The following is a 27,486-nucleotide window of genomic DNA, read 5'->3' as shown; positions in this document are numbered from 1 at the left end:
GAGGAGGGAGTGAGGTGCAGGGTTATGAGAAGGAGGGAGTGAGGTGCAGGGGTATGGCAAGGAGGGAGTGAGGTGCAGAGGTATGAGGAGGGAGTGAGGTGCAGGGGTATGAGAAGGAAGGAGGGAGTGAGGTGCAGGGTTATGAGAAGGAGGGAGTGAGGTGCAGGGGTATGGCAAGGAGGGAGTGAGGGGCAGAGGTATGAGGAGGGAGGGAGGTGCAGCGTATGAGGAGGGAGTGAGGTGCAGGGTTATGAGAAGGAGGGAGGGAGGTGCAGCGGTATGGCAAGGAGGGAGTGAGGTGCAGAGGTATGAGGAGGGAGTGAGGTGCAGGGGTATGAGAAGGAAGGAGGGAGTGAGGTGCAGGGTTATGAGAAGGAGGGAGTGAGGTGCAGGGGTATGGCAAGGAGGGAGGTGCAGAGGTATGAGGAGGGAGTGAGATGCAGGGGTATAAGGAGGGAGTGAGGTGCAGGGGTATGAGAAGGAAGGAGGTAGTGAGGTGCGGGGTATGAGGAGGAAGTGAGGTGCAGGGTTATGAGAAGGAGGGAGTGAGGTGCAGGAGTATGGGAAGGAAGGAGTGAGGTGCAGGGGTATGAGAAGGAGGGAGTGAGGTGCAGGGGTATGAGAAGGAGGGAGTGAGGTGCAGGGGTATGGCAAGGAGGGAGTGAGGTGCAGAGGTATGAGGAGGAAGTGAGGTGCAGGGGTATGAGAAGGAAGGAGGGAGTGAGGGCAGGGTTATGAGAAGAAGGGAGTGAGGTGCAGGGGTATGGCAAGGAGGGAGGTGCAGAGGTATGAGGAGGGAGTGAGATGCAGTGGTATAAGGAGGGAGTGAGGTGCAGGGGTATGAGAAGGAAGGAGGTAGTGAGGTGCGGGGTATGAGGAGGAAGTGAGGTGCAGGGGTATGAGAAGGAGGGAGTGAGGTGCAGGGGTATGGGAAGAAGGGAGTGAGGTGCAGGGGTAAGGGAAGGAGGGAGTGAGGTGCAGGGGCATGGGAAGAAGGGAGTGAGGTGCAGGGGTATGAGGAGGGAGTGAGGTGCAGGGGTATGAGAAGGAGGGAGTGAGGTGCAGGGGTATGGGAAGAAGGGAGTGAGGTGCAGGGGTATGAGGAGGGAGTGAGGTGCAGGGGTATGAGAAGGAGGAAGTGAGGTGCAGGGGTATGAGAAGGAGGGAGTGAGGTGCAGGGGCATGGGAAGAAGGGAGTGAGGTGCAGGGGTATGAGGAGGGAGTGAGGTGCAGGGGTATGAGAAGGAGGAAGTGAGGTGCAGGGGTATGAGAAGGAGGGAGTGAGGTGCAGGGATAGGAGGAGGGAGTGAGGTGCAGGAGTATGAGAACAAACCCACAGAACTGGTTACACACCCTGCGGCGGCAGTATCAGTACGAGATCCCGCAGGACAAGATCCCGGCGGTCGTAATACCGACACCGGGATCCCGACCGGCACAATCCCGACAGCAGGGCAGAGCGCAACGCAGACCCTTGAGGGCTCGCTGCGCTCGCCACGCTGCTGGCCCGGTGCCTCGCTATGGTCGGCACACTAATTTATTCTCTCTTTGTGGGTGTCGTGGACACCCACAGAGGGAGAATATGTTGGGATTGTGCCGGTCGGAATCCCGGTGTCGGGATTCCGACCGCCGGGATCTTGACCGCATCCCGCGGCGGCATACAATAGGCCCCTCCTATATTTCAGCTCCAGGCCCATGTGGACCTTAATCTGGCACTGATTATATCCCAGGCTCTCAAGTAAGCAAAATGAGTTGCAATGTAAGATGAACTTGAGATACAGTGGTTACATAACAATGTGATGCAGTGTGTCCCTAAATGTTGTTTTTTTGTAAGCATACTATTTGTTTTTCAGTTGGGTTCTATAGAACGCCTTTTTTTAATTTTTAGAATAACTTTTGTATCTTTAGCAAATTATTAGTGATTAAGTGCAAAGGAAATAATAATAACAATAATAATAATAATAATAATAATAATAATAATGTTCAATGCTTTTGGCCTTGGGTTTCTAAATTTACTAGTAAATACATATTTAAGCTTGATTTGGGAACAGATTTATTAAGGGGCAAAAAGTCAGTGACATTACCGAAGTCAGGCACTCCAAAATCTTTTGCATGGGGTATCCTAGGTTCCATTAGCGCTCCTGTCAGGATGTTGTTGACAGAAAAAAGGGGCAGGTTTATTAAGAGTGATATTCTTGTTATCACTCGTTATAAATGATAAATGGTGCTGCAGCCAATCAGCTCCTAGATGTCATTTTCCAATCACATAAAAGCTAGGAGCTGATTGGCTGGAGCACCATTTATCATTCGTAATGAGTGATAACAAGAATATCACTCGTTAATGAATTCTCCCCAAAATGATTTATTTAAGTCAATTATTTTATTCAGCATAAAGCTTTTTTGAAACAATGGGCATATTTCTCTGCTTGGTACATGAAGGTCAGTTTGACATGTGAATCAGTTGTTCGGCCTATTTCCAAAATAAGTGAATGTATACAACTAGGTTCAACATCTCCCGAGTACAGACTACCAAACTTAAAAATTGGGCCATAGCATCTAACTCCTAGGGAGCAATGCCGTGAGTGATTTGTCCTCTGCTGAGCACTACTGTGTCCCATGGTCTGTGTGTTCAGACTGTTATGAATGACTGTCTGATAATGCTGCAGATTTCCCACAGTGGCATGTGATTACCATGGCAACCACAGCCACATGGCACAATATTGTTGTAAGTAGACAGGTTTTAGAATGGACCTCTGAACTCTGTTTTCACTGTGATATCCCTCCTTCTCCCTGCTATCACATGAGATGCCGAAAGCCTGCAAGCCTGTGCCTTTGTTGAAGATTATTACTGGTAACCATACTTGTTTTCCTTCTAGACAGCGTTTGAAAAGGAGACAGGGATTTGTAGAAGGTTGTTAAGTAAAAATGATTGTCATATGCATGTTTAAGTGATACTTTACTTACTATCAGGGCCGGCTCGAGGCACGTTCTTTAGGAGCGGCCGTGCTGGGCACCGGACTCCTAATGGTGGCTGTCAGCCCTCTGCCCTTTCAAATCAGGCATCGGTGCGTGAGCCAATTAGAGCTCGCAGACTGGCAGCGGTGGCTAGACTGCAAGCTTTGATTGGCTCACGAACCAGCGCCTGATTTGACATACCCGCAGCTGTCACCAGAGACCGGACTGAGGGGCAGGAGAGGTGCTCACTGCAGCAGCGGGGAACAACCAAGCACGGCAGCGGCAGCAGAGCCCGGTGGGCGGCATCGGTGGTGTGCAGCACTTCTAGGGGCATATTTGTATCTGGCACTGTGAGGGAAAATGTGAATCTGGCGCTCTGGGGTCATATGTGTATCTAGCGCTGAGGGGGCAAATCTGTATCTGGCACTGCGGGGGCAAATGTATATCTGGCACTGTGGGGGCATATGTATATCTGGCACTGTGGGGGCATATGTGTATCTGGCACTGTGGGGGGCATATGTGTATCTGGCACTGTGGGGGCATATGTATAACTGGCACTAAAGGCATATGTGTATCTGGCATTGCCGGGGGCATATGTGTATCTGGCACTGCCAGGGGCATACAGATGTAGCCAACTTTATCTTGACTGTTTCTCCGCCGAGACGGGCGTTTAGCCACGCTAAGGCGATAGCTGAGTTTAATCACAGGCAGGCGCGTTGAGACGATCTAGATACTCATCATGCATTACACATCTCCACCACTGTGTGGCTAATGCTCCACTAATCCAGTACTTTCGATCGTACAGTATAGCGGCGGATTGATCTACAGCTCTGGCAATACTGTAGGCGTAACGGGAAGCGGTGGAAAAAGTATGGAGTACAGTACTGTATGTGTATGGAGACGCAACTACAGTAATTGTGTAAAAGGAATAATGTACAGTACAATGTATAAACACCGTGCTTTTTAAAATATAAAATATATGAGCGTCTGAGTTCGCTAATGCATAATGGGAATGGAGGACTAGCAGGAGGCGGAGGAAAACACCGTGCTTTACAAATGCGAGCGTGAATGAAATGAGTGTATTCTGGCGCTACCAACTAAGCAAAACAGTACTGTAGATCTTCAGCGTTTGTGCATTGCACAGGACCTGAATTTCCTTCCCTGTGCAGGCCCCCAGGGGGGAAGGGCGATGGGGGTAGGGGGGAGACGATGGAAAATACTGTGCCTTTGAAATGCAATTACATGAGCGTCCGAGTACACTACGGCATACTGTAAACCAACACCAATGGGAAGGAAGTGCCAACCTTATTTTTAATGTGTTCCCGTGACATTCACTTTAACATTTTTTTTTTTCTCTCCAATACAGTACATCCAATGGAAGGATGCACACAGGTTTCACATAAATCAAAGTACATCTGCAGGAGCGATTCTTTACGCTAAATGCAACCTACAGTACGGTACTGTAAGTGAGCAAAATAGTACTACAGTGGGCGTTTGTGTATTGCACATGACCTGCATTCCCTCCCTGTCTACTGCATGATCTGTGCAGGCTCCCATGGGGGAAGGGCAACAGGCTAGCAGGAGGCGGAGGAAAACACCGTGCTTTACAAATGCGAGCGTCCGAGTCCTCTAAGGCATAAACCAACAGCAATGGGGCGAGGGCCGGGCGCTGTTTGCAGTACTTTCACACATGAAATTAGAAATCTCTCATGAGGCGTCGTGGGCTAGGGGTGAAGGCTCCCACCTCCCTCACTGGGGGTCCAGGGTTCGAGACATGATGTGCTTTCTTTCTTTTTTTTTTTTTTTTTTTTTTCTGTAATAATGCACTGTATTATTTTATTTCCATTGTAAGACAGTCAATGGAAGGATGCACACAGGTTTCACATAAATCAAAGTACATCTGCAGGAGCGATTCTTTACGCTAAATGCACCCAAACAGCGTGAATGAAATGAGTGTATTCTGGCGCTACCAACTAAGCAAAACAGTACTGTAGATCTTCAGCGTTTGTGCATTGCACAGGACCTGAATTTCCTTCCCTGTGCAGGCCCCCAGGGGGGAAGGGCGATGGGGGTAGGGGGGAGACGATGGAAAATACTGTGCCTTTGAAATGCAATTACATGAGCGTCCGAGTACACTACGGCATACTGTAAACCAACACCAATGGGAAGGAAGTGCCAACCTTATTTTTAATGTGTTCCCGTGACATTCACTTTAACATTTTTTTTTTTCTCTCCAATACAGTACATCCAATGGAAGGATGCACACAGGTTTCACATAAATCAAAGTACATCTGCAGGAGCGATTCTTTACGCTAAATGCAACCTACAGTACGGTACTGTAAGTGAGCAAAATAGTACTACAGTGGGCGTTTGTGTATTGCACATGACCTGCATTCCCTCCCTGTCTACTGCATGATCTGTGCAGGCTCCCATGGGGGAAGGGCAACAGGCTAGCAGGAGGCGGAGGAAAACACCGTGCTTTACAAATGCGAGCGTCCGAGTCCTCTAAGGCATAAACCAACAGCAATGGGGCGAGGGCCGGGCGCTGTTTGCAGTACTTTCACACATGAAATTAGAAATCTCTCATGAGGCGTCGTGGGCTAGGGGTGAAGGCTCCCACCTCCCTCACTGGGGGTCCAGGGTTTGAGACATGATGTGCTTTCTTTCTTTTTTTTTTTTTTCTTTTTTTTCTGTAATAATGCACTGTATTATTTTATTTCCATTGTAAGACAGTCAATGGAAGAATGCACACAGGTTTCACATAAATCAAAGTACATCTGCAGGAGCGATTCTTTACGCTAAATGCACCCAAACAGCGTGAATGAAATGAGTGTATTCTGGCGCTACCAACTAAGCAAAACAGTACTGTAGATCTTCAGCGTTTGTGCATTGCACAGGACCTGAATTTCCTTCCCTGTGCAGGCCCCCAGGGGGGAAGGGCGATGGGGGTAGGGGGGAGACGATGGAAAATACTGTGCCTTTGAAATGCAATTACATGAGCGTCCGAGTACACTACGGCATACTGTAAACCAACACCAATGGGAAGGAAGTGCCAACCTTATTTTTAATGTGTTCCCGTGACATTCACTTTAACATTTTTTTTTTTCTCTCCAATACAGTACATCCAATGGAAGGATGCACACAGGTTTCACATAAATCAAAGTACATCTGCAGGAGCGATTCTTTACGCTAAATGCAACCTACAGTACGGTACTGTAAGTGAGCAAAATAGTACTACAGTGGGCGTTTGTGTATTGCACATGACCTGCATTCCCTCCCTGTCTACTGCATGATCTGTGCAGGCTCCCATGGGGGAAGGGCAACAGGCTAGCAGGAGGCGGAGGAAAACACCGTGCTTTACAAATGCGAGCGTCCGAGTCCTCTAAGGCATAAACCAACAGCAATGGGGCGAGGGCCGGGCGCTGTTTGCAGTACTTTCACACATGAAATTAGAAATCTCTCATGAGGCGTCGTGGGCTAGGGGTGAAGGCTCCCACCTCCCTCACTGGGGGTCCAGGGTTCGAGACATGATGTGCTTTCTTTTTTTTTTTTTTTTTCTGTAATAATGCACTGTATTATTTTATTTCCATTGTAAGACAGTCAATGGAAGGATGCACACAGGTTTCACATAAATCAAAGTACATCTGCAGGAGCGATTCTTTACGCTAAATGCACCCAAACAGCGTGAATGAAATGAGTGTATTCTGGCGCTACCAACTAAGCAAAACAGTACTGTAGATCTTCAGCGTTTGTGCATTGCACAGGACCTGAATTTCCTTCCCTGTGCAGGCCCCCAGGGGGGAAGGGCGATGGGGGTAGGGGGGAGACGATGGAAAATACTGTGCCTTTGAAATGCAATTACATGAGCGTCCGAGTACACTACGGCATACTGTAAACCAACACCAATGGGAAGGAAGTGCCAACCTTATTTTTAATGTGTTCCCGTGACATTCACTTTAACATTTTTTTTTTTCTCTCCAATACAGTACATCCAATGGAAGGATGCACACAGGTTTCACATAAATCAAAGTACATCTGCAGGAGCGATTCTTTACGCTAAATGCAACCTACAGTACGGTACTGTAAGTGAGCAAAATAGTACTACAGTGGGCGTTTGTGTATTGCACATGACCTGCATTCCCTCCCTGTCTACTGCATGATCTGTGCAGGCTCCCATGGGGGAAGGGCAACAGGCTAGCAGGAGGCGGAGGAAAACACCGTGCTTTACAAATGCGAGCGTCCGAGTCCTCTAAGGCATAAACCAACAGCAATGGGGCGAGGGCCGGGCGCTGTTTGCAGTACTTTCACACATGAAATTAGAAATCTCTCATGAGGCGTCGTGGGCTAGGGGTGAAGGCTCCCACCTCCCTCACTGGGGGTCCAGGGTTCGAGACATGATGTGCTTTCTTTCTTTTTTTTTTTTTTTTTTTTTCTGTAATAATGCACTGTATTATTTTATTTCCATTGTAAGACAGTCAATGGAAGAATGCACACAGGTTTCACATAAATCAAAGTACATCTGCAGGAGTGATTCTTTACGCTAAATGCACCCAAACAGCGTGAATGAAATGAGTGTATTCTGGCGCTACCAACTAAGCAAAACAGTACTGTAGATCTTCAGCGTTTGTGCATTGCACAGGACCTGAATTTCCTTCCCTGTGCAGGCCCCCAGGGGGGAAGGGCGATGGGGGTAGGGGGGAGACGATGGAAAATACTGTGCCTTTGAAATGCAATTACATGAGCGTCCGAGTACACTACGGCATACTGTAAACCAACACCAATGGGAAGGAAGTGCCAACCTTATTTTTAATGTGTTCCCGTGACATTCACTTTAACATTTTTTTTTTCTCTCCAATACAGTACATCCAATGGAAGGATGCACACAGGTTTCACATAAATCAAAGTACATCTGCAGGAGCGATTCTTTACGCTAAATGCAACCTACAGTACGGTACTGTAAGTGAGCAAAATAGTACTACAGTGGGCGTTTGTGTATTGCACATGACCTGCATTCCCTCCCTGTCTACTGCATGATCTGTGCAGGCTCCCATGGGGGAAGGGCAACAGGCTAGCAGGAGGCGGAGGAAAACACCGTGCTTTACAAATGCGAGCGTCCGAGTCCTCTAAGGCATAAACCAACAGCAATGGGGCGAGGGCCGGGCGCTGTTTGCAGTACTTTCACACATGAAATTAGAAATCTCTCATGAGGCGTCGTGGGCTAGGGGTGAAGGCTCCCACCTCCCTCACTGGGGGTCCAGGGTTCGAGACATGATGTGCTTTCTTTCTTTTTTTTTTTTTTTTTTTTTTTCTGTAATAATGCACTGTATTATTTTATTTCCATTGTAAGACAGTCAATGGAAGGATGCACACAGGTTTCACATAAATCAAAGTACATCTGCAGGAGCGATTCTTTACGCTAAATGCACCCAAACAGCGTGAATGAAATGAGTGTATTCTGGCGCTACCAACTAAGCAAAACAGTACTGTAGATCTTCAGCGTTTGTGCATTGCACAGGACCTGAATTTCCTTCCCTGTGCAGGCCCCCAGGGGGGAAGGGCGATGGGGGTAGGGGGGAGACGATGGAAAATACTGTGCCTTTGAAATGCAATTACATGAGCGTCCGAGTACACTACGGCATACTGTAAACCAACACCAATGGGAAGGAAGTGCCAACCTTATTTTTAATGTGTTCCCGTGACATTCACTTGAACATTTTTTTTTTTTCTCCAATACGGTGTAACGTACAGTACTGTAATGTGCATAGACCTCGCTTACAGTATCTCTGTGTATTTTGGCTAGGGGATTGTGACGCTCCTTCAGCATCGCCCCGTAGCCTGCACAGCTTATGCTATTTCTCATTCCATACCCAACTGCTGCCTGCCACGAGGTGGGGGTTCAGGAGGTGGGGGTTCATGGGTAGTGGTCGTTTTGACAGTGTGCTATGCGATTGAGTCCGGTGTACCGTAATACTGTATGCAATCCTACAGTAGCTTATCCCTCCCCTGTGTATTTTGGCTAGGGGATTGTGACGCTCCTTCAGCATTGCCCCATAACCTGCACAAGGGTTCAGGGGCGGCGGCCATTTTGCCAGTGTGCTACAGTATGTCATCGAGTCCGGTGTACCATAATATGCATACTGTGTATTTTAGCTAGGGGATTGTGACGCTCATTCAGCATTGCCCCATAGTCTGTACAATCTGGACTATTACTTGCTCTGTAGCCTAGGGCCTCTGTGGGGCAAGGAGTCATAGGTGGTAGCCATTTCTATTCAGTCTGCCCAGCTACAGAATTGTATGTGTACTGTGTACGGAGCATAGTACCTTAACCTGCATAGAACCTGCACATTATGGTACACCGGACTCGATCGCATAGAACCGCTCATGCAGCTACTGTATGCCCTGGTTTGCAGTATGTGAATAAAAAAAATAATAAAGTGTCTGAAAAAAACTACAGTAACATGCATTCGTACAGTACTTAAGGAATCGAACCCTGGACTCTGAGTATAGGAAGCGAAACACTTCACCACTTCGCCGCAGACAAATGTATAAATCCGTTGGTTTTGATTATGCTGTAATGGCTACGGGATTAGGACGATAACACTGTAGAAAATTCCTAATCTTGAGAGGCAATAGTGAACTTGTAACACACATCCATTTGCGACAGTGTACACTACTGGTTTTACAGTACTGTGTTTTGTCTGCGGGACTTGCACGCTCACATACAGTATTCATAAAGTATTGTAGATGGATCATATACTGTATGCTGTACTACTGTATTTGCGTCGGTGTCGTACTGTATATACTGTACAGTACTGTATTAAATAATGCAGCGTAATGAGTACAGTATTTGCTGTATGCAGCGTAATGAGACGCCTTAGTAAAGTAGTCCTTATTATGTATGTCAGTATTGTATTTTACGGGAGACCACACGCATGCGCAGTGGTGATTGTAAAAAGCGACATCTGGTGGCTGATCGCAGGTATTACACGTAAAGGTAACGCCAAACGTCAAATGTCTGTCTCCGTGCGATTAGATAGCCTCTCTGTGGCTAGGCGCGCCTCGCTACGCCACAGTACGCTGCGTATGGTCGAACGGGACAACCGCCGCGGCCACTCAAGATAAAGGTGGCTACATCTGTATGTGTATCTGGCACTGCACTACTGGGGTATATGTGTATCTGCCACTATTGGGGGCATACTGTATGTGTACCTGGCACTGCTGGTGGCATATGTGTATCTGGCACTACTGAGGGCATATGTGTATCTGGCACTGCACTACTGGGTCATTATGTGTATCTGGCACTATTAGGGGCATATGTGTATCTGGCACTGCACTACTGGGGGCATATTTGTGTCTGGAACTTCACTACTGGGGTCATTATGTGTATCTGGCACTGCACTACTGGGGTCATTATGTGTATCTGCCACTATTAGGGGCATATGTGTATCTGGCACTGCACTACTGGGGTCATTATGTGTATCTGCCACTATTAGGGGCATATGTGTATCTGGCACTGCACTACTGGGGTCATTATGTGTATCTGCCACTATTAGGGGCATATGTGTATCTGGCACTGCACTACTGGGGGCATACTGTATCTGAAACTGCACTACTGGGGTCATTATGTTTATCTGGCACTGCACTACTGGGGTCATTATGTGTATCTGGCAATATTGGGGGCATATGTGTATCCGGCACTCTACTGGGGTCATTATGCATATCTGGCACTCTACTGGGGTCATTATGCGTATCTGGCACTCTACTGAAGTCATTATGCGTATCTGGCACTCTACTAGGATCATTATGTGTATCTGGCACTCTACTGGAGTCATTATGCGTATCTGGCACTCTACTAGGATCATTATGTGTATGCCAGGGCTATAAAGAATGCATGGTGCTGGCGATATTAAGTCGCGGAAGGGGGGGACACAATGCTCTGTTCCTGGACTTTCTTGCCAGTGGCAGTTGCAGAGCAGTCCATTATTCAAATAGGGGAGCCACATCAACTGCCACCCCTAAACACTGTTAAACATCACTGGGTGTGGCTACTCTATTTGAATAATGGGCTGCTCTTCATCTGCCACTGGCAAGGAAATTCAGCCTTATGGTTCAGGAGATTTTGTGATGAGTCAGTGGTATTTGCCTTTTATAAATAAAGATTTCAAATATAAGTACTTAACCAACCTATTTCCAGTCAAAAAAGGATAGTGTCTCAATTATCAGAGGTTAAACTATCACTTGAACTAAACATTGCCGAACCTCTCAGAGAGCAATAGGAGGAAAGGAGAGATAGATATTTTGATTCTTAAATGCATTAAAGGAAAGCTTGATAGTCAGCAACTGCTTGTCTGCCGTGTAAAAGGTACCGACAGCTCTCCAAGTAACCTTAAGTGTTGTGCAAAAATGTTTACCTTTTTACCTCTAAGGAGAGTGAGAAGCTCAGCAAGGAGACATAAGGCCCTTTTGGAATAGAGTCAGCCTATCGCTGCATACGTTACATATTTAACATACAGTGGTTAGAGCTTGGACTGTCGTCCCAGCATTTACAGCACTGAGCAGGGTAGCATCAGAGGCGGGACGAGCAGGGAAGGAGGCAGATTATTCTCCTCAGTGCCAGCCTTTTGACAGCATCATTCCAGCAGGAAAGGCCCACCCGGAGGTGCGGCCTGACAAAGATTGGCAGCGTCGGGCGGAGCATGTCCTGTTGTAAGTCTAATTGCTGATCTTCTGTGATAAACTAACCAGTTAACGTTAGGTATACCCCCTCGCCCGTTTATTGTTTTGGTGTGTTTTCAGGCAGTTTCATGTAGGGCACTTTGATGCTACCAGTTCTCAACAACATCCTACCACAAGTGAGCCTATTTTAAAAGCAGTATTAAAAGCAGTAGTGCAGTGCCAGATACACATAATGACCCCAGTAGTGAAGTTCCAGATACAAATATGCCCCCAGTAGTGTAGTGCCAGATACACATATGCCCCCAATAGTGCCAGATACACATAATGACCCAGTAGTGCAGTGCCAGATACACATATGCCCTCAGTAGTGCCAGATACACATATGCTACCAGTTCTCAACAACATCCTACCACAAGTGAGCCTATTTTAAAAGCAGTATTAAATTTGCTTGAATACCAATCATCTCTTTGTGATTATACTTGAAATTCCATAGTGAAGCACGGGTATTCAGCTAGTATGTAATATATGCTTACCAGAATATCCCTTTAAACAGGACACTCATGAATTACACAGTTTCTGTGACTGGCTGACATCAAGTCTGTATTTCATCTGGTTTTAATCAGCCACAGAACCTGTTTAAAGCAGGGGTGGTAAATCTTTTTTCTACCATGGGCCATTTGGATATTTATAAAATCCTTCGGGGGCTATACAAAAATTATCAACTTAAAAATTAGCGTGCCGGAGGGCGTGGCTTAGCGGCGGAGCTGACTAGAAGTGCACTCAGGGAGCTCCTGCTATTCTATGCCCAAAGTGCCCGACTACTGCCTCCTTTGCAGCCCATACAACCCTCCTGCTGCTGCCTGCGGTGGTGGGAAGCCCACAGCACTCACCCCGGGTGGTGGGACCGCCGGAGAAGAGGTTTCCGGCATGCGGCCTACTCCAGCTCCAGAAGCCGGGGGCTAGATTTTATACTCCTGCCCGGCAGCGAGCTCCGTGGCCGGATCGCGGACGCGACGGCCGAAACTGACACCCGGGAGGCTCCACAGCAACAACCAGCACTGGCCCCTATATCCCCTCTGGATCCTCTCCTCTAGGGCCCTCTCCCCCACAGAATAGGGCTCATAATCTGGGACTGAATGTCTGGCCCAGGAGACAGGAGGTGGCGGCCATCTTCACACTGCTGTGCATAAGTAGAGCCCAGGACACTGTGCTGCTGTGCTGCCCTATCAGCTGCTCTATCACTATTCTGCACCTCAGCAGCTCAGATTATTCTCCTGAAGCCCTGTCTACCTGCATGACCAGTCCAGAGGTCGGAGTCCTCTGACTCTGCAGCTGCTTCCACATTCTCCATTGAGTCCACTGGGCCCTATCTGTTGAGAAATTGACAACATTAACTCCCCGGAGTCGTGCACGCTACTGTACCTATAGGATGTAGACACCTCTCCAATGTATCTTCCTCGTAACTCCCCGCAATCATTTTAGCTGACGCAATCACGCACGTGGCATAGAAGATATCTACCATTCTGGGCCTCTGACGGAATTCTCCTTTCTACTGGGGTTCTTCTATTTCCTCAAGGTGATACATGATGCCTCCAAAAAAGCATAAAGCCTCCAAATCAATCTCTCAAGTTGCATTTTTCAAGCCTTCCTCTTATCGTAATAAGTCTCAAGGGCCTGGGGCTTCTGCCACCGGATCGGATCCCCCGCCTACAACTTCCTCGCCCATGATGGCTCTATCTTCATCTCAGAATCCCCCCTCCTCTCCACGCCTGGAGGACAGTGAAGCCTTAACGGTGGGCGCCATGAAGCTTTTGTTACACCAGTTTAAAGATGAGGTGGCGTCTGAATTTCGTACTATGTTGCAATCTTGCCAGCACTCCGTTGAGGTTTTGGGCGAGAGGACCGGACATTTGGAAACAAAGATGGGTGAGGTAGTGGGCTCTCATAATACCCTTATCGACTCCCATGATACTCTTGAGGGGGAGGTGGCGGCTTTGCGGGACAAAGTAGCAGACTTGGAGGACCGCTCACGCAGAAATAACCTCAAGCTTAGAGGGGTTCCTGAATCCGTATCTAATAGCAGCCTACATGACTATACAATCGAAATATTCAAGAAGCTGCTACCCTCCGCTACATCTGCGGACTTGATATTGGACCGTATACATAGGGTCCCGAAGGCCCGCAGTGCTCCCGAAGGGGCGTCGAGGGATGTCTTAATGAGAGTCCATTTTTTCCACATTAAAGAATCCCTGCTTAAAGCGGCTAGACCTACCTCTGACACGGTGAAAGCTTTGGGCCCGCTTCAACTTTTTGGAGACCTATCACAATACACCCTCACCAGGAGACGTTCCTTTCAGCCTGTCACCGCGGCCCTTCGGAAAGCTGGAATCATATATAGATGGGGTTTCCCCACGCGTTTATTGATTTCTAGAGAAGGTTCAACTATTGTGGTGTCTTCGGTCGAGGACGGTATGAGACTTCTTCACAAATGGAATATAGCTGGAGATCAGGGGTCCGGCTCTCCTGACCGCCGACTTCAGCCGGACTGGTCGACTGTTGGGAAGTAGGCCCTTCCCACTGCCGGTACTTTCCCTGCCAAGAATGGCCATTTATAGGACTAGCGCTGTTTCTATAAGATAGTACTAATTTCAGTGTTTACTATAAGTCAATTGCATTGTTATTCCATGCTTAATACCTTTTATGCTATTGTATGGCGGGATTTTTCTCTTTAACGATTGTTGTTTCACAGGTTCCTGGTCTGGTTTGTATGCTCCCCTTTGGGCCGTCTTATGGCTGTAATTACAGTATTACTCTTTGCCGGTCCAGGATCCTGTGACTCATTACAAATTAGCCTATTATTCCATTCTTAACGACATTCCTTTGATATGCCATGTGCGATTGTTTGTTTATAATGTTTACAAATTTTTGGTTACTTGATTGCGGGGAGGTTGGCCACTAACCTCCCAACCTTGTTGGGTGAGGCGCTGTATGTTTTGGCGTCTTACTATGACTTCGTCTCTGCACGGAGTCGACTTTCTTTGTTTTGTGCACTGTGTTTTTCTCTTTTCTCTCTTTGTCCTCCTCAGTGTGTCTCCTTTTGTGTCTCGTCCCCCCCGTGCTTTTTTCTTCTTTCACTCTGTGTTCAGGGTATTGTACTTTTTTAATTGCATTCTTTGGTTTCAGCGGATGATCCGCCTCCTGGTTAGTTTGTTATGGTTAATTTGGTATCACTGAATGTTAAGGGATTTAATTCCCCACAGAAGCGTAGATTGGCCTTATCTTCCTTCTATAAACTGAAGGCGAATGTGGTCGCTATCCAGGAAACCCATTTTAGGAAATTAAATCCCCCCAGACTCTATGATAATCATTTCCCTACCTGCTACATGGCCAGTGGTCCCGTATAAAAGGCCGGAGTGGCTATACTAATTTCTCGTGACTGCCGCCCATTCACTCTAGAATCCCAAATCGTAGACCCCGAAGGAAGGTATTTAATATTAATTGGACAGCTTGAAGATACTACTGTTACCTTGGCTTCCTGTTATGCACCCAACTCTGGTCAACTCTCCTTTTGTAGGAAACTATTCTCCCTGATACAGAAACATGCTAAAGGTGCCGTCATGCTATTGGGGGACTTCAACTTAGTTGTAGACCCCTCTGTTGATAGATCTCTCCCCACTAGAAGCCCCTAAGCTAAACCCAGAACTTCCCCTGTTAATACCCTTGGGCTTCGCCAATTGTTAGGAGAGTACGATCTCTACGATGCGTGGAGAACTAAACAACCTACTGTTAGAGATTGCTCCTTTTATTCGCATGTCCACTCCTCATATTCTAGAATCGATCTCGTTTTGACTGACAGAGTGTCACTACCGGCCATTACGAAAATTAATATATTACCGATGTCATGGTCTGACCATTCTCCGCTGAAGGTGGTGTGGAAACTTGGGGCCCGTAAAGTATCTCCGGGCCCTTGGAGACTAGGAAATTTCCTGTTATGCCATCAAGAGGCTTCACTTGCCATACATCAAACCTTAAAGATATATTTAGAAACTAACAAACCCGAAGATACTTCGGTCTTTAATAATTGGTGCTCTTGTAAGGCTGTAATGCGAGGGGCTGCCATTCAGGCCGCTTCACGGCTGAAACGTTCTCAAAATGCTGAACGTCTCTTAGCTGAAAGCGAAGTTGCAAAATTAGAACTAGCACATAAGGCTGACCCGCAGAATAGAACTGCCTTTAAGCTTCTGCTTGCCGCAAGGGAAAAGGTGAACGTTTTTTCTCTTCGGGAAGTACAACGCAATCTCGCTCGATTAAATCAGAGATTCTATGTATTTGGAAATAAGGCAGGGCGTCTCTTGGCACGGAAACTGCGAGGCCAGCGAGCTAAGGCTAGACTTCACTTTGTTTACTCTCCTACGGGCTCAAGAGTCTCTGACCCTTATGGTATAGCAGACACCTTTGCAGAGTATTACTCCCGACTATACAACCTACAGTCAGATCCTAATACTCCCCAACCCATTGAATCTGAAATCCAGTCCTTTTTAAAAAAAAACCTGTCCCTACCGACACTGAACTCCGAGGCCTGCCTGTCCCTCAGCTCTCCCTGGACTATTCCTGAACTCGAGGCAGCTATTGACGGTCTTCCACGAGATAAAGCGCCGGGGCCAGATGGATTTCCGTCTAATTTCTACAAAACTTATAAAGCAGATTTGGCACCAGTGCTAGCAGTTTTCAATGAGGCGTCGGAGGCTGGGAGATTCCTGAGGGAGATGCTTGAAGCACGGATAGTGGATATCCCTAAGCCGGGTAAATCTCCCACATCCGTTCAAAATTACCGACCGATAGCTCTGTTGAATACAGACGTAAAGCTTTTTGCTAAGGTTATCGCTAACCGTCTTTGCCCTTTATTGCCTTCCCTTATGGCTGCTGATCAGGTCGGCTTCGTCCCGGGCAGGCAGGCCCCGGACAACACTCGGAGAATTTACAATGTCATGGAGTATTGTGATGCTAATAAAGCGCCCCTCCTCGTCCTATCGTTGGACGCTGAGAAGGCGTTTGATAGGTTACACTGGGGGTATCTGAGATCAGTCCTGGGTAAGTTTGGCTTCCGGGGAAGGTTTCTGGATTCCATTTTTGCATTATATGCTACCCCCTCTGCTAAGGTGTATGTTAATGGGTGTCTATCCAGGGGTTTCGATATTCTTAACGGCACCAGACAGGGGTGCCCTTTGTCGCCCCTTATTTTTGCCCTGGCTATTGAACCCCTGGCTGAGACTATTAGGTCTGATACGAGGGTCTCGGGACCCGAGATAGGATTGAGTCATAAAGTCAACCTTTTCGCAGATGATATTCTACTCTGTTTGACCAACCCTGAATCCTCCCTTGTCGGTCTCCATGCCATATTAGATAAGTATTCTAGATTATCATACTATAAACTGAACACTTCCAAAACGGAGGCGCTACCGCTTCATATCCCACCACATATCCTGGCTCTACTTAAGGATAGATACAGATATGCTTGGCAAGCGAGAACTATTAAATATTTAGGCATACATCTATCGCTTAACAGAGATTTGTATGACTGTAACTACTCACCTCTGTTTAGCGCCTTCGAAAAATTGATCAAAGAGTGGTCTTTACATGAAATCTCTTGGCTGGGGCGTATCTCTGCAACTAAGATGGTGCTGCTACCTAAACTCCTTTACTTATTTCGGGCCATCCCCCGCAACTTCCCTAAACCTCTTAGTGTTAGGGCTAATAAAATTCTATCACACTTCATCTGGAAGGGATCTAGACCGCGTATCTCTAGGCAGGTTCTGTCATTGCCCAAAGGCTTTGGTGGGGTTGCTTACCCCAACTTAGATGCATATCACTCCGCCTGCCTTCTTAGCCAGGCCCGCGACTGGTATGCCGCTCATTCCCCCAAACCATGGGTAATTATTGAAAAATCCTTCCTAGGGTCGATTAACATTACAGATCTATTTCTACTGCCTATAAATAGCGTTCCGAAATGGACTGGTCCTGGGGATGCGATTAGATGTACTTTGAAGTTATGGCACTCAGTGGTTGTGTCTGACCCAACTATTGCACTACCTACAGCGGATCTTCCTATCAGAACCGTTGCTTATACTATCCCTGATCTTATATTAAACACCTAGATTGACGCTGGAGTTGTGAGACTGAAAGATCTTTTCTTGAATGATGGTTTGATTCCCTTCTCTCAGCTTCAGTCTCAATTTGGGATATCAAAGCATGATTTTTTCAAGTACTTACAACTACGCCATTGGCTCCATCCTTATGTTGACAGGTCTAGTAGCCCCCTTCCTCTACCTGCTATTATGCTCTCTAGATTGTCTACCTCTGGTCATAGAGGTGGGGTGTCCAGATGGTATCAGTATATTGTTCTTTTGAATAAAACCGGTAAACTACCTTCGCAGATTAAGTGGGAGAGGGATCTTTCTATTGTACTTCGAGAGGAAGAGTGGGATACAATTTCCTCACAGTGCTTTAAAATCTCTAAATGTCTCCAGCATTCAGAAATGTTCTATAAACTATGCAATAGGGCATACTTCACTCCGCAGAGGCTTCACCGTATCTGGCCCTCGACCTCCCAGCTATGCTGGCGAAACTGTGGTGGGGTGGGTACCATTTTACATATTTTCTGGGATTGCCCAGTTTTGAGGCCTCTGTGGACGGAAGTGTTCTCTCTCTTGGGGGAAGTGGTGGGAGCGACTGTGCCACTAGATCCACTATTTGCCTTATTCCACTACTCTCCTCACGCTCTCCTCAGCTGCGACAAGTATATTGTAGGTCACGTCTTAATATCAGCTAAGGCAGCGATAGGCTAATTGTGGAAATCACAGTCCATACCTCACATTCAGACGGTTATTAATAATACCCATAAGCATTTTCTTTTTGAAACAGCGGGATGTGTGTACTCTTCATCTCCTTCTTCTATCTATATGAGATGGTTTAAATGGAGTGAATTCCGGGAGAGACAGGGTCACTCCGTAATTTTTAGTGATCCCATTGACACGGCAATACTGCACTTTCCACAATCTGATAATACCCGTATGTGACAGATGCCCCCTATCTATCTATCTATCTATCTATCTATCTATCTATCTATCTATCTATCTATCTATCTATCTATCTATCTATCTTTATGTTACAATATCTGAGTAAGGTACTCCCCTGACATATATGTTCTCCTCTCTTTGTCTATATTTCTTCCCTTGTGTGTCGCTGTCTTGTTATGTCTTTCCCTCTTTCCCTCTCTACTGTGATCTCTATTTTATTACTTTTATGGTTCTATCTATGGTTGATAGTTAAGAGAATCTATGTACACTATTAGTGAACTGAGCTTCTGAATCCAGATTTGCTATGTATGATCGGGTCTAATGTATTAGCTCAATGTTGTACTCTTTATACGACCTCTGTTCATGTACATTTATTTGTTTTTTTTTTCTCTATATTTGGAAATTAATAAAAAAATCATTATTGAAAAAAAAATAATTAGTGTGCCACCAGTAGTTATGCCCCCAGTCAGTAGTTATGCCCCCAGTCAGTAGTTATGCCCCCTGTAGCTATGCCCCCTGTAGTTAAGCCCCCTGTAGTTATGCCCCCAGTAGATATGCACCCAGTAGGTTTTCCCCTCTGTAGTTATGCCCCCAGTAGGTTTTCCCCTCTGTAGTTATGCCCCCAGTAGGTTTTCCCCTCTGTAGTCATGCCCCCAGTAGGTTTTCCCCTCTGTAGTCATGCCCCCAGTAGATATGCCCCCAGTAGGTTTTCCCCTCTGTAGATATGCCCACTGTAGTTATGCCCCCTAGTAGCGCCGCTTCACATAAACTCAAACCCCCCCCAAAAAAACAATACTCACCAGCCCCGCTCCTGCACTCTGCCTGGCTGCCCGCTCCTGGGAACTATGAAATTGATGTCATGACGTCTTTACCATAGTGCCGCACAGCGGCACACTGCCTGAGCTGGAAGCTGGAGCCCACTGGTAACAAAATACCGCTGGTAACAAAATCTCTGCGGGCGCCCGGCATCTCCCTGGGTTAGGTGAGCCGCCGGGCCGGATGAAGTGGCTGTGCAGGCCTTATACGGCCGGACGTTCACCACCCCTAATTTAAAGGGATAGTTTGGTTAGCCTACATATATTTATACGCAAAGGTCTGATAATATGTTCTTTTGCACAGGGCTGTAACTACGTCGTGTGTCGAGCACATAGGCACTGTCTGTGGAGAACCGGAACACACATCTCCCCCCCGTCACCTCCTGCATCTACCGCAAAGTCGCAAACCGGCCAACCGACCAGCACCCGAGATCGCTGCCGCTGGCCGCCCGACTGCGGCTGGCCTGTATCCCTGAAGGGTGTCCTTTCTGTCAACTCAGCTCTTTGCTCCAGAGCTCTGCCTTCCGTGTAGGAGGGAGAGTCCGCAGCAGCGGTATGGTGAGTCACAGAGGCAGGGGGAAGTTGCAGTGGGCAGCTCACGCACTGAGCTCAACGGCTTCACACTGATCGTCCCTCACTGTTTTCTACACTCACCCTCGTTGCACCCTTACTGCTTCCTACTCCCACCCTTCCTTACTGCTCTCTATAACAACTATAACTCACTGCTCCCTACACCCACTGTCTCTGCTCCCCTCACTCACTGTTCCCTACGCTCACACTCACTGCTCCCTACACTCACTCTCACTGCTCCCTACACCCACTCTCTGCTTCCCTCACTCACTCTTTCTACTCTCCTCACTCACTGCTTCCTACACTCACTGCTCCCTATACACACTCTCTCAGCTCCCCTCACTCACTGCTCCCTATGCTCACCCTCACTGCTCCCTACACCTACTATCTCTGCTCCCCTCACTCACTGCTCCCTACACCCACTCTCTCTGCTCCCCTCACTCACGGTGCCCTACACCCTTCCTCACTGTTCCTACACACCCACCCTCACTGCTCCCTACACCCACTCTCTCTGCTCCCCTCACTCACTGCTCCCTACACCCACTCTATCTGCTCCCCTCACCCACTGCTCCCTACACCCACCATCACTGCTTGATAAACTCACCCTCTCACTGCTCCCTACACCCTTGCATAATCTGGGCTCTACCTGGCATAATGTAGGTCCTACCTGGCATAATGTGTATCAGAGGCTCTACCTGGCATAATGTGGGCTCTACCTGGCATTATGTATATCAGGGGCTCTTCTTGGCATAATGTGTATCAGGGGCTCTACCTGGCATAATGTGTATCAGGGGCTCTACCTGGCATAATGTGTATCAGGGCCCCTACTGTGGTGTAATGTGTGTAAGGGGTTGTACTATGTGGTGTAATGTGAATAACGGACACTACTGTACCGTGTAATGTGTATTGTAACTCTTCTGTGGCCACATCCCTTCCGTATAAAGCCTTGCCTCTATATTTTGGGTGCACACCGAACCCTGTTTTAGATATGGTGGGAGAGGGGGCACCAATTATTTTTCTGACACCAAAATGTCTAGTTACGGCACTGCTTTGGCGCAGTGTTACTGCATAGTTTCATCCCCATTCCCCAGCCAATTGAGAGATGATTTAGCTGCTGATTATTAGAAAAATGTCTCACGGTACATCAGCAATCAACTGGGGCAATTTGGCGTTTTGCAGATGATTGTGTAAATGTATAATGTATGGGGTTAACAGATCACAGATTCCAACCCAAAAATGACTGGGATTGGTAAATCAGGTTGTCCAACATGACACAGATCAATTGGAGCTGCAGATTGCAAGTGTATGGTAACAATCGGCAGATTTGCATACAGTTTCTCGTAAACTGTTGAGCCTTTCAAGATTGGCAGGTCTGTATTTACTGAAAATGATCTGCAGATCACTGAAGAATTATCTGTAATGTATGGGTGGATTGGGGAATCTTTAAATCTGGGGGGAAAAATCTCAGAATCTGCAAAAAAAATGTGTAATTGTTTTTGTGATTGCAGATGTATGGGGGCCTAAACATTTGTAATTAGTTGAGAAAACACCTGTAGATGAGGCAATACTGTTACATTCATTAATCAGCTGTTCAAGTTAAACATAAATCTCCTTCAGATATGTCCTCATCACCTAAAATTTTTACTCCATATGGCATGGGGCACATGGCACAACTAAGTTGTCCAGCCACAGGTAGCAATACTGTTGGGTACTTTTTCCTGAACTTTACATCTTATTCGCAGTGGAACCATTTACAAAGTTGCTTATCTCGTCCATCTGTTTCCACCGAGGATGTTCTGGGTGACTTACAAATATTTGGTGATCTATCTGTCGCCACGTTGGCGATCCGTCGCTCTTTTCACACAGTGACCAAGGCTCTGAGGAAGGCTGATATCCCCTATTGCTGGGGATTTCTCACCAAGTTGATCATCAGGAGAAAAGAAAGATAATACCCTTGTCTGGCGCAATCATTATTAATTATTATTAATGAGTGCGCCAGACAAGGGTATTATCTTTATTTTCTCTTGTGCATGCATCCAGTAGGTGACTACTGATACCTTTGGCGCACCGCCAACAAACTCATAATGACAACAATATAGTATAAAATATGTAATGTTGGTTGTTTAAGTGACTCTTCAATTAATCAGTGATTCTTATATCAGTGCGGAAACACTCTCCCTTTTACAAGTTGATCATCAGGCAGAATGGAGCTACGAGTGTAGTCTCCACACCTTCGGCCGACTCCCAGCTTCTGTTGTCACGCAGGCTCCAGACTCTCCCCTGATTGGGCAACTACGCACCATTCCCCCTGAGTGTCTTATGTTTTGCTTGTCGCTCTTCTTAACATACCTTGCGGTCATATGTTATTTCCTCTTCATATGTTATATAGTAATGTGTTTTTTTTTGTTTGTTTTTTTATGTATTTGATTTGGCGTAGTGATCAGCTACATGCCGTTATTTAATCTTCTGCGGCTCGTCATCTCAACCTGATAACTTTGTATACACTGGTGTTACCTATTTCTTTTCTCTTTGTTAATTGTTCTCTATTACTGACCAAACCATAAGTGTTTCTGTTTGAGGCCGTGGTCTAATTGTACCTTGCCCAAGTGATATATCATATTGCCTGACTGGTTGCGATGCACTACTGTTATGGCCCTATTTAGACTATAGCGTTTCTGTTTTGGAGTGTAGGGGGTGGCCTATATGGCCGCTGCCTTCTATGTGCCGCCACGTTTGGCGGCCTCTAGTTGCGCCCTTGTGGTGCCCTTTTTCCCTTTTTTCACCATTGTTTCTCTCCCTGCCTATTCCTCTTATTGCTATGTGTATGGTGTTTGCTTAGCTACATGTGTGTTTTCTGGTTCGCAAACCCAAAACAGTCCTACGTCTCAGCCCTCTTTCTTTTGCTTATGCAATGGTCAACATAGTCTCCCTTAATGTCAAAGGCCTTAACTCCTCAAATAAACGGAGGCTTGCTTTATGTCATTTTGCCATAATTAAAGCTCATGTGATAGCCCTACAGGCTATCCTCTCCCCCACAGTTTTCGAATCACAATTTTCCATGTTGTTACAGTATATGTCCAACGGTCCCAAGAAGAAGGCAGGAGTGGCTTTTTTTATTTTCCCGTTCATGTAACTTTGTATTAGACAAACAATTCACTGATACTGAAGGTCGATATTTAATTCTTACTGGGAAATTGAATGACAAACTGGTCACGCTAGCGGTGGTTTATGTCCCTAATGTCAAGCAAATCTCATTTATTAGAAAATGTTGTACTACAAAGTTGCTTATAATGTACTAAAAACACTTAATTAGTACTTTTATTGCCAAGGAGTTGGTATAACGTCACAGATTAAATATAACTGTACTAGGTACGAGGCATGGCGCAGATCACTCTGTCAAAGTCAGAAAAATATCTCTACACACACTGCCATATTTGCACCTCATACTGGTCCGCGCTGCGCATGCGTACGCTCTCCCGTACATGCACATACTCACAGTCGCGGGCACCCGCAGGCGCACGGTATGCGTATTTACGGTAGAGTTTATGTAATCATAGCGTGCGACTCATTCGTTACATATTTTCACTAATAAGGTATTTTGTAGATCATGGTCCCTTTGATAGATTCTGAAAGTTTGGTTAACATAGCATGTTCCTGAACAGAGAGATCCCTCTTTGTATTGTACGAAGGGTCTGACCGGGGTCATACAGTGGTGTTTGGTACCCATCGGAAGAGTATTTAAATAGCAATATTCCGGTGTTGGTTTGGAGCGGATTAATCGCTCGTGCGAATAGTTATGGACATAAGAAGTTTATGTCCATTTACTATTATTTGTTCTTACTTAGTCATGCGGCGGGAAACCCAGTATCCCACCCACCTGAACAGTTGGAAACAGTCACAGCCCACCTGTATGAATCAACCTATGACCTTTTGTTATAATGCGAAGCCGAATTCCTGTGTCCAATGAACAATGAGATTGTAGGGACCATTGAATTGTATTGTGTGTGGGGCATAAATAGGCAGGCCGACCATATCCAGATTCACTCTCTTCAACGGTTCTCATTGCTGATAATCGGGAGCTGGATATCGAGGCGCATGCGATCGTTTCCCCTTGTGCGTAAGTGTTTCTCCGCAATCATATTGTCTTGATGTTATTGTGAGCCATCTCTCTCTCTCTTCTATTTCTCCCTTATTTTTCCCTTGATTGTATTGTATTGTATTTTCCTGTGTAGTTATCTGGTTAGTTAGTCTATGTTATATTGTAGTGTATGCTTTGTACTGTGATTCTTTTGCAAGTATAATAGTCATAATACATATAATAGGTTTTGGACCCTAAGCCCAGGTATCTGTGTATTTCTTATAGTGTTAAGTATTCCCTGAGCGTCGGAGACGCTCAAGCAGCTTTGTAGTTAATCAGGTTACACCAGGTTGCACTTACACTCTATCACCACACTAAGGTTTACTGTGTATTTCATAGTTAAAGGTATAGATATAAAGGTTTAACGTTGGGAGCGTCTGCACCGCTGGTGATCTCCTCGTGGTCCCGAGCGTCCGCTACGCTATAGCGAATCATTACGTTAGTCGGCAGCCAATAGCGTGCCTGCCTGTGATCTCTGGGCCGTAAGCGAACGTGACGCTTGAGCGTCTCGACTACGGTTGAGCGATCGCTACGCAACTTGCGTACCCTTACGGTACTTCCTACGTAGATAGCGTACAGTGTTCTTAGACCTCTTAAAGTGTTTTACATACGATAAATATTTAGCTTTATCAATTGGGGGCCGTCCAGTCCTTCACATATCTGCACTAGGTAATATCAGCAGACATTATCCATCAGCAAAGGGCGGGAGGTTGTATCCCTCGTAGTGCTGACGGGATAAGCGTCTGCTTCGCTTAGGTAAAGGGTGCTGAAGGAATCCGGGAACCGGAGGTAAGAGCAAAACGCTAGTGTCTTTTAAAACTGTTTATTTTTCTGTCTTGCACGCACACATATATATCTGCATTTCCTTTTCATTTGTGTATTTTCGTATATCACTCTCCTGTCTGCTAGTTTTATAGTTGATAAAAGTGCTGAGAGAAATTTGCCGCTATTTCAATAGTTTGAGTAAAGGTAATATAGTTAAAGTGTAGACAAACACACAGTTTTTGCCTGGGAAATAAGGCGAAGTCAGTGTGGTGTGTGGTAGATGATCAAGGATCATCTACATTGATAAAAGTATAAATTGTGTTACGGTGGATCTTTGCTTTGCGTACACGTGTCTCTAACAAAGACTTGCGTACGCAATCCAAAGGCCGACGCACGCAGCGTATATTACGCAACGGAGCGTCTGTGTACGCCCACGTAACTCAAACCACAAGTTGATTTTAACAAGGTGATAAATAGCGCAACGCAATAAATAACGCAAGGCGATAAATAGCGCAACGCGATAAATAACGCAAGGCGATAAATAGCACAAATTGATTTCAGCTTTCCAAAACTTAGTTTAAATACCTTACTTACTGTAATACCTCTGGGGAGAGCTATCAGACTACGGGAAATGATTTTTCTGATCAGAAAACTATAAGAATGATAGTGGGTTGAAAACGGTATGAGTGTATTGAATCCCGCTTTGTGGACTTTGTGATCTGTGTGATAATCCCGCTTTGTGAACTTTGTGATCTGTGTGGAACATGATGAGCACGATCTGAGTGAAAACGTGCAACAGAGTGTGATAAAATTACGCTCTGGCTGTTTTGGAGCACAGTAGGGAGACTCCAATGATCCTACCATTTATGGGCAACAAGTGTCTATAAGTGGTACGATTGGACCGCACGGTTGTATGTGTGACCAATAACGCAACGTGATATGAGGTCGTATATCCATGCGTAAATCTTGCCCTCATACGTGTTGTAGGGAGCACATGCAAGCGTGATTTGTGTAAAGAAAAAGGAAGGGAATTTTCTCAGGAAAATCTCTAGAGATAGGGCCTGCAACGGCTACACGTGTCTGCTAGAAGGCGGACCGGAGATACCCGGAGCAGAAGAAGCTCAGTGGAAGAGCTTTAAGGATTTCCAACGAAGTTCTGTGTTTGGTGCATTTTAGGAAGTTTTTCTGTGTTAGAAAGGTCCACAATGGCAGCCAAGTGCACAATACAGAGACGGTCGGAGGTCAGGATTCAGACTCCAGAGGCTTGCAGACCCCGAGGGTCTGCTCGGTTAGTAATGTGGAGGAGGTATGGTCCCCACACTGAGACCTTTTGTGATGAATGGACACGAATGACTGCGGGGGATAAGGCACCATTTCCCGGGATAGGTAGTTTTGACTCAGAGGTGTTGCATAATTTAAGGAGAAGGATATGTCTCATTAAATCAGCAAAGAGACGAATCAAGCATTATGATTGTTTACAGTTATGGCAACAGGAGGGTGAAATGCAAAGAAATGTAACTTACATACCTAACTTTCATCTTGAGAGGAGAGACATGGCAATGGAGGGGATTATGGTTGCGGAGAAAAGCACAAGGGTGAACAATAAAAACGCTCTTAGCAACTGTAGTATAGATGATAAGAATAAGTGTAATAAATGTAACAATGCTAATTGTAATACTGTTGAATGTACAACTATTAACCCATGCAAGTCGCACCCCATGTTAAACTTTCCTCAGGAACACCAACAAGAAAGTGAACCCAGAACGATGTCGGCACCTCTTCCAGAAGCCATCACACAAGACATCCAGGTGGACGCGACCCAATCGGTAAAGACTGTAAACAAACCCCCTAATGGAGGGTCAGGTGAGGTCGTGTCCACAGGTACGTATGGTATTATACATTACGCACAAACAAATGTACCTCATATTGTAGAATCAATTCAGAATGACGTTACTGGACTTAATCCTGTCAGGGTAATTGCAGTACCAAATGGGAAAACTGACTCTTCAGGAGTCACCCCCGTCAGGAACATCGCCATGCACTGCCCCTTTTCCCGAACAGAATTAAGAACAATTCTGTCTGAATTTCCTGATCCCAGGAAAGACTTAGTTGCTTGTCAAAGATACATTAGAGTGCTAGGACACACTGCAGAGCCAAATAACAAAGATTGGAGGACAGTTTTGAGGGCATGTTTACCCCCCGATGTTGATTCATTGAAATTTATCGCTGATTGTAAGCTAGATGAGGAAGTGCCACTAACAAACGAGTATAACCAAGATAATGTAAAAAGAATCAATCTACAGTTGAAAGAATATTTTCCTACAGTAGTAAAATGGAATAAAATCTTTACAATAAAACAAAAAGAAGGTGAATCCGCATCAGAGTATTTTCACCGGGCTCTGCAGGATATGGCTAGGTACACTGGTATAGATGACATTGAAACTAATGTACACCACAGAGAGGTAGCTGTGTCCGTATTAATGAACAACTTAAA

General features: G+C 46.1%; 1 long non-coding RNA gene across 1 annotated transcript in view; it reads left to right on the top strand.

Moving 5' to 3' along the window:
• The window catches only part of LOC134943490 (uncharacterized), a 139,081-nt gene that overhangs the window by 77,345 nt on the left and 34,250 nt on the right, over positions 1-27,486 (top strand). The window contains exon 6 of the long non-coding RNA XR_010181568.1: positions 19,824-20,077. This is a non-coding gene — a long non-coding RNA (uncharacterized LOC134943490). The remainder of the gene's footprint in view (positions 1-19,823; positions 20,078-27,486) is intronic.

This window comes from Pseudophryne corroboree, chromosome 7, assembly GCF_028390025.1.
Source record: "Pseudophryne corroboree isolate aPseCor3 chromosome 7, aPseCor3.hap2, whole genome shotgun sequence".
Classification (NCBI taxonomy): Eukaryota; Metazoa; Chordata; class Amphibia; order Anura; family Myobatrachidae; genus Pseudophryne; species Pseudophryne corroboree.
The sequence above is the reverse complement of the archived record's forward strand: the minus strand, read 5'-3'. Positions and strand labels throughout refer to the sequence as shown.